Source organism: Coregonus clupeaformis, chromosome 14 (genome assembly GCF_020615455.1).
Source record: "Coregonus clupeaformis isolate EN_2021a chromosome 14, ASM2061545v1, whole genome shotgun sequence".
NCBI classification, from domain to species: domain Eukaryota; kingdom Metazoa; phylum Chordata; class Actinopteri; order Salmoniformes; family Salmonidae; genus Coregonus; species Coregonus clupeaformis.
Genome location: NC_059205.1, coordinates 42,554,078 through 42,571,375, shown reverse-complemented (window position 1 = coordinate 42,571,375; position 17,298 = coordinate 42,554,078).

The following is a 17,298-nucleotide window of genomic DNA, read 5'->3' as shown; positions in this document are numbered from 1 at the left end:
TACTGAATACCAGGCAATTTGTCTACTAACTACAATATAGTTTACATGGACATGCTTTTTTATACCATCCTATGCCCCAGGGTTGGGCTCAATTCGAATTGAAGGCAGTCAATTCAGGAAGTGGATTTGAATTTAACATTCAAAAATGTAAAAACTTTGCAATAATTAGCTTCTACTTTTCAGTTTATAAAAAATCCTGCTATGCCACAGGATTGATGAGCATATCTTCGTGCCCAAAAAAATTGAGCTCAAAGGTGACTCACACAATATCTAAAGCAGAAAACCAAGCTATTCCATTACAATATCTTGTGGCTTTTCCTAACACAGGTTCATGGACTTACAGTACAAACAGAATGTGTTTATCTCTGTACAGACTTTATAAAGTGTATACAAAGGGGATGCTTAAAATGTTTGTATTTTTGCAAGCTGTTCCAGAGGTTACACTTCAGTAAATATTGATCAACATTGACCACCTGATAGAAGATCTTGACAAAGGCCAGCTGGTGCAAATGCTTTAAAATTACCTTCAAATATGTTTTTTCATTATTTCTGTGTGTGTGTGTTTATGCAATAAATGTAATGTTGTATTAGTTTTTAATTGTATAACAATGTACAATCAATATAACTTATTTCATCATGTAGCCTTATTCCTATACAACATGTAGAAGTATTTTTTGTAAAAAGTGTTCATGTGACAAGATAGCCATAGTACCAGAGGAATGCTACTACGCCACCCCCTGGTTGTTACAGAATAAAAATTGTCTTCAACTTTGAAAAACAAAGCTATGTTCACTTTCACCAAAGATTGTCTATTATATTGACAAGATAGTCAAGTTACCGCTCTAACAATGGAAATACATGTCCTCAAAGATGGAAGGCAGGCGGGAGGAGGCGAGATCAGGTGGGACCCTTCTAGCTAATGAGAGGGCAGATATTCATGTGAACAACCTGCCATAGAGATAGATAGAGGACTCATTTTTGTAGCAAATCAAATATCAAATTGTATTTGTCACATGCGCCGAATACAACAGGTGTAGACTTTACAAAAAAATGGGGTCAATGCAAATAGTCAGGGTAGCCATTTGATTAACTGTTCAGCAGTCTTATGGCTTGGGGGTAGAAGCTGTTCAGGTGGCTTTTGGTCCCAGACTTGGCACTCTGGTACTGCTTGCCGTGCAGTAGCAGAGAGAACAGTCTATGACTTGGGTGGCTGGAGTATTTGACCATATAGAGGTCCTGGATGGCAAGGAGCTCGGCCCCAGTGATGTACTGGGCCGTATGCACTACCCTCTGTAGCACCTTACGGTCGGATGCCAAGCAGTTGCCATACCAAGCGGTGATGCAGCCAGTCAAGATGCTCTCAATGGTGCAGCTGTAGAACTTTTTGAGGATCTGAGGACCCATGCCAAATATTTTAAGCCTCCAGGGGGTAAGAGACGTTGTCATGCCCTCTTCACGACTGTGTTGGTGTGTTTAGCCCATGATAGGTCCTTAAGGATGTGGACATCGAGGAACTTGAAGCTATCGTCCCGCTCCACTACAGCCTCGTCGATGTGAATGGGGGCGTGCTAGGCCCTCCATTTCCTGTCTTCACAATCAGCTCCTTTGTCTTGTTGACGTTGAGGGAGAGGTTGTTGTCCTGGCACCACACTGCCAGGTCTCTGACCTCCTCCCTATAGGCTGTCTCATCGTCGTCGGTGATCAGGCCTACCACCGTCGTGTCGTCGGCAAACTTAATGATGGTGTTGGAGTTGTGCGCGGCCACGCAGCCATGGGTGAACAGGGAGTGCAGGAGGGGACTAAGCAAGCACCTCTGAGGGGCCCGCGTGTTGAGGGTCAGCATGGCGGATGTGTTGTTGACTACCCTCACCACATGGGGGCGGCCTGTCAGGAATTCCAGGGTACAGTTGCAGAGGGAGGTGTTCAGTCCCACGGTGCTTAACTTAGTGATGAGCTTGGAGGGCACTATTGTGTTGAACGCTGAGCTGTAGTCAATGAAGGTGTTCCTTTTGTCCAGGTGGGAAAGGGCAGTGTGGAGCGCAATAGAGATTGTGTCATCTGTGGATCTTTTGCGGCGTTATGTGAATTGGAGTGGGTCCAGTACCTGTGCCATCATAGCGTCCTCTTCTTCATTGGATGATTGCTCCCAACTAATAGGAATATCCACCCAGTTGACTAGGCCTACTTTAAAATGGTGGAAGCACTCAATGGTCCATGCTAAAATGGGTTATATCCATGATGAGTCCTTTATCTATCTCTCAGGCACAACTCCACTATAAAGTATTTTTTTTTCAAAGTTGTCGAAGTGCCTCGTGCCACTTAAATCAGTGCATTTGTAACAACTTAACCATTATGAAACTTCTATTCGATCAAATAAACCTCACGTAGCAAATGAGCAATAAAACATTTTGTTGACTAAATTCGACACTCTCGCATTGACCTAAATACAAAAATTCCTCACGGTATGGGCTTATCTTTATGGACAGATTTTGGGCTGAGTAAAACCTCTCACTTCAACTTTTTCTCTCTGCTTTCACTCTCTGTCACATGTCCGACAATGCCTATTCCTCTCTGAGCGAATTCCCGACACCGCTAAACAAGTCGCATACATAATGGTTCCTCTGATCATTGAGGTTTTGGTTAGTAATTTGTTAGGAAAAAAGTAGGCTATTTGATATAGTTTCTAAGCCGAACAGATTCAAGATTTAATCTGATTTGTTATGATTATAACAGTATTTAGAGAAATTCTGTTGAGAACAATCATAAAGTGGTTATTAATAAGCTTTTGTTCTGTGAAACCAACAGGTAGGCATCAGCATGTGCCTGTTCCCCATTGTAGAGACGAATGACTATTCAGGTTGGTTTTGTAGTTGTACAGTGGGGAAAAAAAGTATTTAGTCAGCCACCAATTGTGCATGTTCTCCCACTTAAAATGATGAGAGAGGCCTGTAATTTTCATCATAGGTACACGTCAACTATGACAGACAAAATGAGGGAAAAAAATCCAGAAAATCACATTGTAGGATTTTTAATGAATTTATTTGCAAATTATGGTGGAAAATAAGTATTTGGTCAATAACAAAAGTTTCTCAATACTTTGTTATATACCCTTTGTTGGCAATGACACAGGTCAAACGTTTTCTGTTAGTCTTCACAAGGTTTTCACACACTGTTGCTGGTATTTTGGCCCATTCCTCAATGCAGATCTCCTCTAGAGCAGTGATGTTTTGGGGCTGTCGCTGGGCAACATGGACTTTCAACTCCCTCCAAAGACTTTCTATGGGGTTGAGATCTGGAGACTGGCTAGGCCACTCCAGGACCTTGAAATGCTTCTTACGAAGCCACTCCTTCGTTGCCCGGGCGGTGTGTTTGGGATCATTGTCATGCTGAAAGACCAGCCATGTTTCATCTTCAATGCCCTTGCTGATGGAAGGAGGTTTTCACTCAAAATCTCACGATACATGGCCCCATTCATTCTTTCCTTTACACGGATCAGTCGTCCTGGTCCCTTTGCAGAAAAACAGCCCCAAAGCATGATGTTTCCACCCCCATGCTTCACAGTAGGTATGGTGTTCTTTGGATGCAACTCAGCATTCTTTGTCCTCCAAACACGACGAGTTGAGTTTTTACCAAAAAGTTCTATTTTGGTTTCATCTGACCATATGACATTCTCCCAATCCTCTTCTGGATCATCCAAATGCACTCTAGCAAACTTCAGACGGGCCTGGACATGTACTGGCTTAAGCAGGGGGACACGTCTGGCACTGCAGGATTTGAGTCCCTGGCGGCGTAGTGTGTTACTGATGGTAGGCTTTGTTACTTTGGTCCCAGCTCTCTGCAGGTCATTCACTAGGTCCCCCGTGTGGTTCTGGGATTTTTGCTCACCGTTCTTGTGATCATTTTGACCCCACGGGGTGAGATCTTGCGTGGAGCCCCAGATCGAGGGAGATTATCAGTGGTCTTGTATGTCTTCCATTTCCTAATAATTGCTCCCACAGTTGATTTATTCAAACCAAGCTGCTTACCTATTGCAGATTCAGTCTTCCCAGCCTGGTGCAGGTCTACAATTTTGTTTCTGGTGTCCTTTGACAGCTCTTTGGTCTTGGCCATAGTGGAGTTTGGAGTGTGACTGTTTGAGGTTGTGGACAGGTGTCTTTTATACTGATAACAAGTTCAAACAGGTGCCATTAATACAGGTAACGAGTGGAGGACAGAGGAGCCTCTTAAAGAAGAAGTTACAGGTCTGTGAGAGCCAGAAATCTTGCTTGTTTGTAGGTGACCAAATACTTATTTTCCACCATAATGTGCAAATAAAATCATAAAAAATCCTACAATGTGATTTTCTGGAATTTTTTTCTCATTTTGTCTGTCATAGTTGACGTGTACCTATGATGAAAATTACAGGCCTCTCTCATCTTTTTAAGTGGGAGAACATGCACAATTGGTGGCTGACTAAATACTTTTTTCCCCCACTGTACACTGGAGAGCACTTATTTAAATTACATGCAAAAAAAAGCATGAAGCCATTTGCCAGGCCATTAATCTTGACTAAGGACATGATCCTACTAGTGCATTGACAGACCATATTGTGCTACTACAACCCTGGAATATTGATGACCAACATGTTCACCATTCTTATATAGGAAACCACAGTTTGATCATGTATGTGATGTTTGTGCTAGGACATGGATATTTGCTAGAGTATAGCTCTTATGGAATGCTGGATGATCAAAGAGTGTTCAGTTATAACAACAATTTAAGAGACTTTTCCAGCCCCCTGAGGCACTTTGCCTCTCTCACCTCTTTCTGGAGGGACCTTAAGGAGTGCAATCATTTTAAATCTGGCTACTTTCAATCCTTCACAAGACATGCAAAAGCCACTCTAGGACTTAATGGTAAGTAAGTAAGCCTTGGACAAGTAAGCCTTGTCTGAGCCAGAACAGCCCATAGGGGCAGGAGCCCATCTTTTGTTTCTGTAGTGTGAGGCAGCTTGATGTACAAGTACACCTCCTGGACAGGACACTAGTCTGCTGCAGGGCCTTAGCCCCAATCCATTGCCTTACTAAATGGTAGATTGACAATAATTATCTGATTACATATACTGTACATTGTATAGGCATATTATATTGTACTTTTGTCACAGTAAGAACATAAACGGATGACTCAGGAAAGTCATATGTATGTAACATGCAGCCTATGTGTCATGAATGAAAGGTCATTGATATGTAGTATGTACGTACATGTTTTTCTTACGGTCCACTTCTTCAGTTAATACAGTGGCTTGCGAAAGTATTCACCCACTTGGCATTTTTCCTATTTTGTTGCCTTACAACCTGGAATTAAAATGGATTTTTGGGGGGTTTGTATAATTTGATTTACACAACATGCCTACCACTTTGAAGATGCAAAATATTCTTTATTGTGAAACAAACAAGAAATAAGACCAAAAATAAATAAAACTTAAGCGTGCATAACTATTCACCCCCTCCAAAGTCAATAGTTTGTAGAGACACCTTTTGCAGCAATTACAGCTGCAAGTCTCTTGGGGTATGTCTCTATAAACTTGGCACATCTAGCCACTGGGATTTTTGCCTATTCTCCAGCTCCTTCAAGTTGGATGGGTTCCGCTGGTGTACAGCAATCTTTAAGTCATATCACAGATTCTCAATTGGACTGAGGTCTGAGCTTTGACTAGGCCATTCCAAGATATTTAAATGTTTCCCCTTAAACCACTTGAGTGTTGCTTTAGCAGTATGCTTAGTGTCGTTGTCCTGCTGGAAGGTGAACCTCTGTCCCACTCTCAAATCTCTGGAAGACTGAAACAGGTTTCCCTCAAGAATTACCCTGTATTTAGCGCCATCCATCATTCCTTCAATTCTTACCAGTTTCCCAGTCCCTGCCGATGAAAAACATCCCCACAGCATGATGCTGCCACCACCATGCTTCAATGTGGGGATGGTGTTCTCGGGGTGATGATAGGTGTTGGGTTTGCGCCAGACATAGCGTTTTCCTTGATGGATAAAAAGGTCAATTTTAGTCTCATCTGATCAGAGTACCTTCTTCCATATGTTTGGGGAGTCTCCCACATGCCTTTTGGCGAACACCAAACGTGTTTGCTTATTTTTTTCTTTAAGCAATGGCTTTTTTCTGGCCACTCTTCCGTAAAGCCCAGCTCTGTGGAGTGTACGGCTTAAAGTGGTCCTATGGACAGATCCTCCGATCTCCGCTGTGGAGCTTTGCAGCTCGTTCAGGGTTATCTTTGGTCTCTTTGTTGTCTCTCTGATTAATGCCCTCCTTTCCTGGTCAGTGAGTTTTGGTGGGCAGCCCTCTCTTGGCAGGTTTGTTGTGGTGCCATATTCTGTCCATTTTTTAATAATGGATTTAATGGTGCTCCGTGGGATGTTCAAAGCTTCTGATATTATTTTATAACCCAACCCTGATCTGTACATCTCCACAACTTTGTCCTTGACCTGTTTGGAGAGCTCCTTGGTCTTCATGGTGCCGCTTGCTTGGTGGTGCCCCTTACTTAGTGGTGTTGTCGACTCAGGGGCCTTTCAGAACAGGTGTATATATACTGAGATCATGTGACACATCATGTGACACTTAGATTGCACACAGGTGGACTTTATTTAACTAATTATGTGACTTCTGAAGGTAATTGGTTGCACCAGATCTTATTTAGGGGCTTCATAGCAAAGGGGGTGAATACATATGCACACACCACTTTTCCGTTATTTATTTTTTAGAATTCTTGTTTTCATTTCACTTCACCAATTTGGACTATATTGTGTATGTCCATTACATGACATCCAAATAAAAATCCATTTAAATTACAGATTGTAATGCAACAAAATAGGAAAAATGCCAAGGGGGGTGAATACTTTTGCAAGGCACTATATCGTTGTGAATTAGACCATGATGGAACACATAGGGGACTGTACAAGTTCTCTGTCAATGGGAAAACACTCTCTCTTTGGATGATGACAGCATGCTCTGGAGCACCTCCGTTCCCCATGCAATGGCATTAGCAATTAAGACCATTCTGGATGGGTATAAACTTTCGAACCAAAGTAATTTGCTGTACGTGAAACGTGATTGTGTTCCAAGATTGAATAACTTTTACACACATAGTAAGATGACAATCAACAGAAAAGGTAAGATGACTTATTAAATTGTATGGCTCTAACCATGCATTGGTTCAATTGATATAGATTAGTAAAAAATATAAAAAAATACTCCTACAGCTTTCAACTTCTAATATGAATTAATATTGGTTGCATGATATTAACATATAGAGAGATATTGTACATTGCTATAAGAGTTCAGCAAGGCTTCACATGCAGATATGATCTAGTTTTGGCTTGATCAGAGATGGGCAGTATTTCTGTTAGATGTATTTGAAATACTTACTACACTAACTTTTGAGTATTTTGTCATTTTGTATTTGAAAGGCCTCAACTGTATTTTTTAATTCTAACACCAATGCAGCAAATCTCGAGTAATAGGGGACCACAAATCTCTGGAGACTAACACTCTATGAACTGTGCCAATTGTGTGGGCTACTGATACTGTTCAGCATGTTAGCCAAGGGTCATATGACAAGGGTCATACTGCAAATGTATTTCCTGTATAATTTTTTTGGGGTACCAGTATTTAGTAGTTTATTTTGATACATTGGTCTTTAGGGTATTTTGTAACAAGACACATTGCATGTATCTTTGCCCATCTCCGATGATAGACCTAGTTATGCCAACTGTTGCCTTATGGCATTCAAATAAACTGTACTGTATGATGCTAATCAAATCATCCGAGACATACCAACGTAAGATGGTCCAACCATATTTCAGCGGAATTATTTTGTATTGTAATGTACTGTCCTTGAATTCACAGTTTGTCCTGAAGTCGTCATTAGACCTAGAACTGGAGAAGACGGGGTCATTATTTGTTTGGTAACTGGTTTATACCCCAAGGACATCTCTGTTAAATGGGAGCTGGATGGGAAGCCAACCTCTCTACATGTGACATCAACAGACATCTTACCTAATCATGATTCGACTTACCAAGTGCATAAAACCATCTTCATCTCTGGTTCTAAACACAACTACTCATGTTGCGTGGAGCACAGCAGTCTACCCAAACCTCTACAGATATATTGGGGTGAGATAACGATTCAATTGGGTTCAACTTTAAATCAAATAGATACATCTATAAAATATATTGAATGCACATGAGTATCTTTTATTCATCCATTTATTTTATTTCAACAGTTCCACCTGATAAACAGATCATTCATCCTGGATTAACAGCTCTTATATGTCTCTTGTTGATAATAATAATTGCAGTTCTGCTAATGGCTGAAATGCAGATCTAAGTAAGTTTGGAAAATTATTATTCAAAAACTGGTGCTATTTGAAAAAGAGTTTCATTCAGTACCCATATTCTTTGTATAGCTATGTATTGAATTGTAGCCTTTATAAATATAGGCCCATTATACTGTATTTATACAATACTGTTTGTTTTACGTAGTATTTTGAGATATGCCGCTACACAAAATATACCAATGCAATCCATTTCCAGAGACAAAGTACAAAATGCCCTTATGTAAGGATATTTCGTAAAACATTAGAAGTAGTTTTAATGGTATCTATATGCAAAATGTAAAACAGGTCATTCCTGTGAGAGTTCTGTTACTGTTGTACTTTCACAAGCTACATTATTTTATTTGTGTAGAGCTACACTACTGGTCAAAAGTTTTAGAACACCTACTCATTCAAGGGTTTTTCTTTATTTTTACTATTTTCCACATTGTGGAATAACAGTGAAGACGTCAAAACTATGAAATAACATATGGAATCATGTAGTAACCAAATAAGTGTTAAACAAATCAAAATATATATTATATTTGAGATTCTTCAAATAGCCACCCTTTGCCTTGATGACAGCTTTGCACACTCTTGGCATTCTCTCAACCAGCTTCATGAGGTAGTCACCTGGAATGCATTTCAATTAACAGGTGTGCCTTCTTAAAAGTTAATTTGTGGAATTCCTTTCCTTCTTAATGTGTTTCAGCCAATCAGTTGTGTTGTGACAAGGTGGGGGTATACAGAAGATAGCCCTATTTGGTAAAAGACCAAGTCCATATTATGGCAAGAACAGCTCAAATAAGCAAAGAGAAATGACAGTCCATCATTACTTTAAGAAATGAACGTCAGTCAATACGGAAAATGTGCAGTTGCAAAAACCATCAAGCGCTATGATGAAACTGGCTCTCATGAGGACCGCCACAGGAATGGAAGACCCAGAGCTACCTCTGCTGCAGAGGATAAGTTCATTAGAGTTACCAGCCTCAGAAATTGCAGCCCAATTGAATGCTTCACAGAGTTCAAGAAACAGACACATCAACATCAACTGTTCAGAGGAGACTGTCACGATCGTCGGGTACAGAGGACCAAGGCGCAGCGTGAAAGGTGAACATATTTATTAAATAATGATAACACGAACAAAAACAACAAACGATAACGTGACGTCCTCGGTCTAACACAAACCACACTGGAACAAGATCCCACAACCACTGTGGGAAAACAGGCTGTCTAAATGTGGTTCCCAATCAGAGACAACCAGCAACAGCTGACACTCGTTGCCTCTGATTGAGAACCATTCTGGCCAACATAGAAATACAACAACTAGAAACGAAAAACAAATGAAAACTCACACCCTGGCTCAACATACTAGAGTCCCCAGAGCCAGGGCGTGACAGTACCCCCCCCCCCAAAGGCGCGGACTCTGACCGCGCCAACCAAACACCACAGGGGAGGGACCGGGTGGGCACTCCGCCTTGGCGGCGGATCCGGCTCCGGGCATGATCCCCACTCCCTCTCTAACCCCCCAAAGTACCCCTGGTCCGGACTGGTAACACACCCCAGTACCTCTCGCCGTGCCTCTACACTTTCCCTCTCCTCTGTGACCAGTGGCCCCCTTAACCTGGCGGCCTCCTCTGCAACCCCGCTGGACCGCTCTATAGCGGCCTCCTGCTGCCCCGTCGTCCACGGCGTGAGCCCCCCCCCTAAAAATTTTCTGGGGGTCCCTCCTCCCCGTGGGCCAGGCCCAGCCGAGGTTGATGTCCTTTAGTGATACCTCTGGCGCCTGGACACGCTGCTTGGTCCAGTGTTGGTGGGATCTTCTGTCCCGATCATCGAAGGAGGACCAAGGCGCAGCGTGAAAAGTGAACATATTTATTAAATAATGAAAACGCGAACAAAACAACAAACGATAACGTGACGTCCACGGTCTAACACAACCACACTGGAACAAGATCCCACCACCACTGTGGGAAAACAGGCTGTCTAAATGTGGTTCCCAATCAGAGACAACCAGCAACAGCTGACACTCGTTGCCTCTGATTGAGAACCATTCTGGCCAACATAGAAATACAACAACTAGAAACGAAAAACAAATGAAAACTCACACCCTGGCTCAACATACTAGAGTCCCCAGAGCCAGGGCGTGACAGAGACTGTGTGAATCAGGCCTTCATGGTTGAATTGCTGCAAAGAAACCACTACTAAAGGACACCAATAAGAAGAAGAGACTTGCTTGGGCCAAGAAACACGAGCAATGGACATTAGACCGGTGGAAATGTGTCCTTTGGTCTGGCGTCCAAATTGGAGATTTTTGGTTCCAACCGCCGTGTCTTTGTGAGACGCGGTGTGGGTGAACGGATGATCTCCACATGTGTATTTCCCACCGTAAAGCATGGAGGATGAGGTTTTATGGTGCGGGGGTGCGGGGGTGCTTTACTGGTGACACTGTCTGTGATTTATTTAGAATTCAAGGCACACTTAACCAGCATGGCTACCACAGCATTCTTCAGCGATACGCCATCCCATCTGGTTTGGGCTTAGTGGGACTATCATTTGTTTTTCAACAGGACAATGACCCAACACACTTCCAGGCTGTGTAAGGGCTATTTTACCAAGAAGGAGAGTGATGGAGTGCTGCATCAGATGACCTGGCCTCCACAATCCCCCGACCTCAACCCAGTTGAGATGGTTTGAGATGAGTCGGACCGCAGAGTGAAGGAAAAGCAGCCAACAAGTGCTCAGCATATGTGGGAACTCCTTCAAGACTGTTGGAAAAGCATTCCAGGTGAAGCTGGTTGAGAGAATGCCAAGAGTGTGCAAAGCTGTCATCAAGGCAAAGGGTGGCTATTTGAAGAACCACAAATATAAAATATATTTTGATTTGTTTAACACTTTTTTGGTTACTACATGATTATTTTCATAGTTTTGATGTCTTCACTATTATTCTACAATGTAGAAAATAATAAAAAATAAAGAAAAACCCTTGAATGAGTAGGTTTTCTAAAACTTTTCACTGGTAGTGTAGACTCAGTGAGATGACGTTGCAATGAACAATGTACTGAGGCAACATGCCTTTTGCCAGAACCAGATTAAGAAAGGATAGTGTAAATGAGGCCAGGATGAGGACAACTTTCCTGGTACTGATTCTGTTGATAGCAGATATTTCGAGTAAGGTCTACTTGCAATAACTGTGAAATGTGGTTGTTTTTCCTTGACAATCTGCTAAATGACTAAAATGTCAATGTAATGTTAAATCATGTAAATTGTTTAATTGAATAATTCCCCTAAATTTCCTGATAAGAGCTGTCCATTGAGTGTCGTGTTACCCCCTGCTGTCGCTCTTTGTACCTCCTGTTGTCCCCCTGCTGTTGCTGGTGACTCACCATCTGGACACTGCCCTCCATAATTGCTTCCCAAATGGCACCATATTCCCTATATAGTGCACTACTTTTAACCAGGAACCATAGACCTCTGGTCAAAAGTAGTACACTATATATGGAATAGGGTGCCATCTAGGACGCACACAGGTCCATCTCCCCAGACAGGAAAGGAGTGGTAAAGGTGGAGGAGAGGACAGAAGCCAAGCTATGGTCAGTGTTTTATTTAGGAATTTTGTGTCTGTGGTTTGGAAGCCAGTGTCCTCCCCCCAACACAACACAAGCACTGTGGCGCACATAAACGCACGCACATGCACAGACACACTTGAAGGGACCTGGGGGGCAATACTTGGTCCAACTATTTAATAATTGTATGTGCCGTATTCTAATATATTAAATATTTCAATATTTGGGTGCTACTGTAACGACTTCATCCTTTAACATTAGCTGGCTTGGTGTAGGAACAGTATGACCTCACCTGGCAAAAATTCCACGATATGGTGGGCCTCGGGGGCCAATGACAATCCCTTCCCAAAAAGTGTCTTTCCACAGAAAAGGGTAGGTAACATATGGGCCCTGGTCAAAAGTAATGCACTATATAGGAAACAGGGTGCCATTTGGGACATAGCCATAGGCAATGTTCTCTCAATTTTTTCAGCACTGAGCAAATTTCACCTGCTGAGCTCAAACTCGAGCCAGGCCCATCTCCCGGCTATCTACCTCTCTGTCAACCGGACGGGACCTTCTAGTGTAGACACGGAGCCCCGCCGATCCATCACGACTGGTCTGCCGACGTAATCGTCTGATGTGGTTTCAACAGGCTTCCCGTTGCGACGACCATGAAGATCCATCTGCTAGCCCCGGCCCGCTAGCATGCGCAATCAACAGCTGTGCCTCCTCCTCGCCTGTGCTGTAGCAGCCTACGAACTGCTCCCGGACTTACTTATTGCTGTTCACTGGACCTTATGATCACTCAGCTACACAGCTAATGCCAGCTGGACTGTTCCTTTACATGGTACCCCATCCTGTTTATCTGTTTAGCCTCAGCCCAAACTTTCGTCGCCATTACCAGTTGTTGTCTTAGCCCTCTCGAATAACACCTGTGATTGCGTTATGCCTCTCTCCCATGTCAATATGCCTAGCCTATTGCTGTTTGGGTTAGTTCTTATTATACAATTTCACTGTAGAACCCCCAGTCCCGCTCAACCAGCATCAGAGAGCTCCTTTGTCCCACCCCCCATACACGCGGAGACCAGCTCAATTGGTACCTCCAGTGATGCTATCTCTTTCACAGTTACCCAATGCTTAGGTGTACCTCCACTGTACTCATATCCTTCCATATCCTTGTCTGTACATAATGCCCTGAATCTATTCTACAACGCCCGGAAATCTGCCCCTTTTATTCTCTATACCCAACGCACTAGAAGACCAGTTCTTAAAGCCTTTAGCCATATCCTTATTATATTCCTCCTCTGTTCCTCTGGTGATGTAGAGGTTAACCCAGGCCCTGTAGCCCCCAGTATCACTCCTACCCCCCCAGGCGCTATCATTTGTTGACTTCTGTAACCGTAAAAGCCTTGGTTTCTTGCATGTTAACATCAGAAGCCTCCTCCCCAAGTTTGAGTTATTCACTGCGTTAGCACACTCTGTCAACCCTGATGTTCTAGCAGTGTCTGAATCTTGACTTAGGAAGGCAAACAAAAATTCAGAAATGTACATCCCGAACTACAACATTTTCCGTCTAGATAGAACTGCCAAAGGGGGCGGAGTTGCAATCTACTGTAGAGCTATATCATACTATCCAGGTCTGTGCCCAAACAGTTTGAGCTTCTACTTCTTAAAATCCACCTTTCCAGAAATAAGTCTCTCACTGTTGCCGCTAGCTACAGACCCCCCTCAGCCCCCAGTTGTGCCCTGGACACCATATGTGAATTGCTTGCCCCCCATCTATCCTCAGAGTTCGCACTGCTTGGTGACCTAAACTGGGATATGCTTAACACCCCGGCCGTCCTACAATCTAAACTAGATGCCCTCAATCTCACACAAATTATCAAGGAACCTACCAGGTACGTGGTCCTCTGTAGCTCAGCTGGTAGAGCACGGCGCTTGTAACGCCAAGGTAGTGGGTTCGATCCCCGGGACCACCCATACACAAAAATGTATGCACGCATGACTGTAAGTCGCTTTGGATAAAAGCGTCTGCTAAATGGCATATTATTATATTATAGGTACAACCCAAAATCCGTAAACATGAGCACCCTCATAGATATCATCCTGACTAATTGACCCTCTAAATACACCTCCGCTGTCTTCAACCAGGAGCGATCACTGCCTCATTGCCTGCGTCCGTAATGGGTCCGCGGTCAAACGACCACCCCTCATCACTGTCAAACGCTCCCTAAACACTTCAGCGAGCAGGTCTTACTAATTGACCTGGCCCGGGTATCCTGGATGGATATTAACCTCATTCCATCAGTAGATGCCTGGATGTTCTTCAAAAGTGCTTTCCTCTCCATCTTAAATAAGCATGCCCCATTCAAAAAATTCAGAACTAAGAATAGATATAGCCCCTGGTTCACCCCAGACTTGACTGCCCTTGACCAGCACAAAATCATCCTGTGGCGTACTGCATTAGCATCGAAAAGCCCCCGCGATATGCAACTTTTCAGGGAAGTCAGGAACCAATATACACAATCAGTTAGGAAAGCAAAGGCTAGCTTTTTCAAACAGAAACGTGCATCCTGTAGCACTAACTCCAAAACGTTTTGGGACACTGTAAAGTCCATGGAGAATAAGAGCACCTCCTACCAGCTACCCACTGCACTGAGGCTAGGAAACACTGTCACCACCGATAAATCTACGATAATCGAGAATTTCAATAAGCATTTTGCTACGGCTGGCCATGCTTTCCACCTGGCTACCCCTACCCCGGCCACCAGCTCTGCACCCCCCGCTGCGACTTGCCCATGCCCCCCTGCTTCTCCTTCACCCAAATTCAGATAGCTGATGTCCTGAAAGAGCTGTTAAATCTGGACCCCTACAAATCAGCTGGGCTAGACAATCTGGACCCTTTCTTTCTAAAATTAGCCGCCGAAATTGTAGCAACCCCTATTACTAGCCTGTTCAACCTCTCTTTCGTATCGTCTGAGATCCCCAGGGATTGGAAAGCTGCCGCGGTCATCCCCCTCTTCAAAGGGGGTGACACTCTAGATCCAAACTGTTACAGACCTATATCCATCCTGCCCTGCCTTTCGAAAGTATTTGAAAGCCAAGTTAACAAACAGATCACCGACCATTTCGAATCCCACCGTACCTTCTCCGCTATGCAATCTGGTTTCCAAGCTGGTCATGGGTGCACCTCAGCCACGCTCAAGGTCCTAAACGATATAATAACCGTGATCGATAAAAGACAGTACTGTGCAGCCGTCTTCATCGACCTGGCCAAGGCTTTTGACTGTCAATCACCGTATTCTTATTGGCAGACTAAATAGCCTTGGTTTCTCAAATGACTGCCTCGCCTGGTTCACCAACTACTTCTCAGATAGAGTTCAATGTGTCAAATCGGAGGGCCTGTTGTCTGGACCTCTGGCAGTCTCTGTGGGGGTGCCACAGGGTTCAATTCTCGGGCCGACTCTATTCTCTGTGTATATCAATGATGTCGCTTTTGCTGCTGGTGACTCTCAGATCCACCTCTACGCAGACGACACCATTTTGTATACATCTAGCCCTTCACTGGACACTGTGTTAACAAACCTCCAAACGAGCTTCAATGCCATACAACACTCCTTCCGTGGCCTCCAACTGCTCTTAAACGCTAGTAAAACTAAATGCATGCTCTTCAATCGAACGCTGCTTGCACCCGCCCGCCCAGAATCACTACTCTCGGCAGGTCTGACTTAGAATATCTGGACAACTACAAATTCCTAGGTGTCTGGTTAGACCGTAAACTCTCCTTCCAGACTCACATTAAGCATCTCCAATCCAAAGTTAAATCTAGAATCTGCTTCCTATTTCGCAACAAAGCCTCCTTCACTCATGCTGCTAAACATGCCCTCGTAAAACTGACTATCCTACCAATCCTTGACTTCGGCGATGTCTTTTACAAAATAGCTTCCAACACTCTACTCAGCAAATTGGATGTAGTCTATCACAGTGCCATCCGTTTTGTCACCAAAGCCCCATATACTACCCACCGTTGTGACCTGCACGCTCTCGTTGGCTGGCCCTCACTACATATTCGTCGCCAAACCCATTGGCTCCAGGTCATCTATAAATCACTTCTAGGCAAATCCCTGCCTCATCTTAGATAATTGGTCACCATAGCAACATCCACCCGTAGTATGCGTTCCAGCAGGTATGTCTCACTGGTCAACCCCAAAGCCAACACCTCCTTTGGCCGCCATTCCTTCCAGTTCTCTGCTGCAAATGACTGGAACGAACTGCAAAAATCTCTGAAGCTGGAGACTCTTATCTCCCTCACTAACTTTAAGCATTAGTTGTCAGAGCAGTTTACCGATCACTGCACCTGTACACAGCCCATCTGAAATTAGCCCACCCAACTACCTCATCCCCATATTGTTATTTACATTGTTATTTATTTTGCTCATTTGCACCCCAGTATCTCTATTTGCATATAATCTTCTGCACATCTATCACTCCAGTGTTAATACTAAATTGTAATTATTTTAAACTATGGCCTATTTATTGCCTTACCTCCATAACTTACTACATTTGCACACACTGTATATAGATTTTCTATTGTGTTATTGACTGTACGTTTTGTTTATTCCATATGTAACTCTGTGTTGTTGTTATTTTTATCGCACTGCTTTGCTTTATCTTGGCCAGGTCGCAGTTGTAAATGAGAACTTGTTCTCAACTGGCTTACCTGGTAAATAAAGGTGAAATGAAAATAAAATAAAAAACTTGAAATAATGTTGTTGTTTTTTAACTTTAGAATGTGTTCGTTTTCTATTATTGTTTTTATTTAAGTGTGTTGATATGTATATTGATGTGTTTGATGTGTATGCAGGGCTCATCTGTGAAAGAGACCACCTGTCTAAATAAATAAGAAATGGATACATTTCAAACCAGAGTTGCTTTCCCATTTACAACCACTAGATGGCACATCCAGATAAGATTGAAATACTGAAGGCTTTGCCTGATGACTCAAACTGTTTGGGTAGCCAAGCAACTCTTGGCCTACATTACAAGTTACAACATCTGATCTGAAAAAAATACGAACAATGTGTATCAATGTTTAGTGTTCACTGTGCACATGGGATAGAAGGAAAATATAATGACAATGTTTAGGCTAACTCTTTAAATTTCAAAGAGTAGACCTAAACACTATTATACTATTTTTCACATACAGTATTGGTAGTAATGTACAGTATCAAATGTTCATTATAAGATTATTATTATTAGTTTATTCAGTGCATTGCTGTCTAACGTTAGTCTTAAAGATTAACAGAAAGATGTGCCCTCAATCTAGCTACAGTATCAGAGCACAGTTATCTGTGAAGCTCCTCCCACGTGTAGTTTTTTTCTGTAGTGTTCAG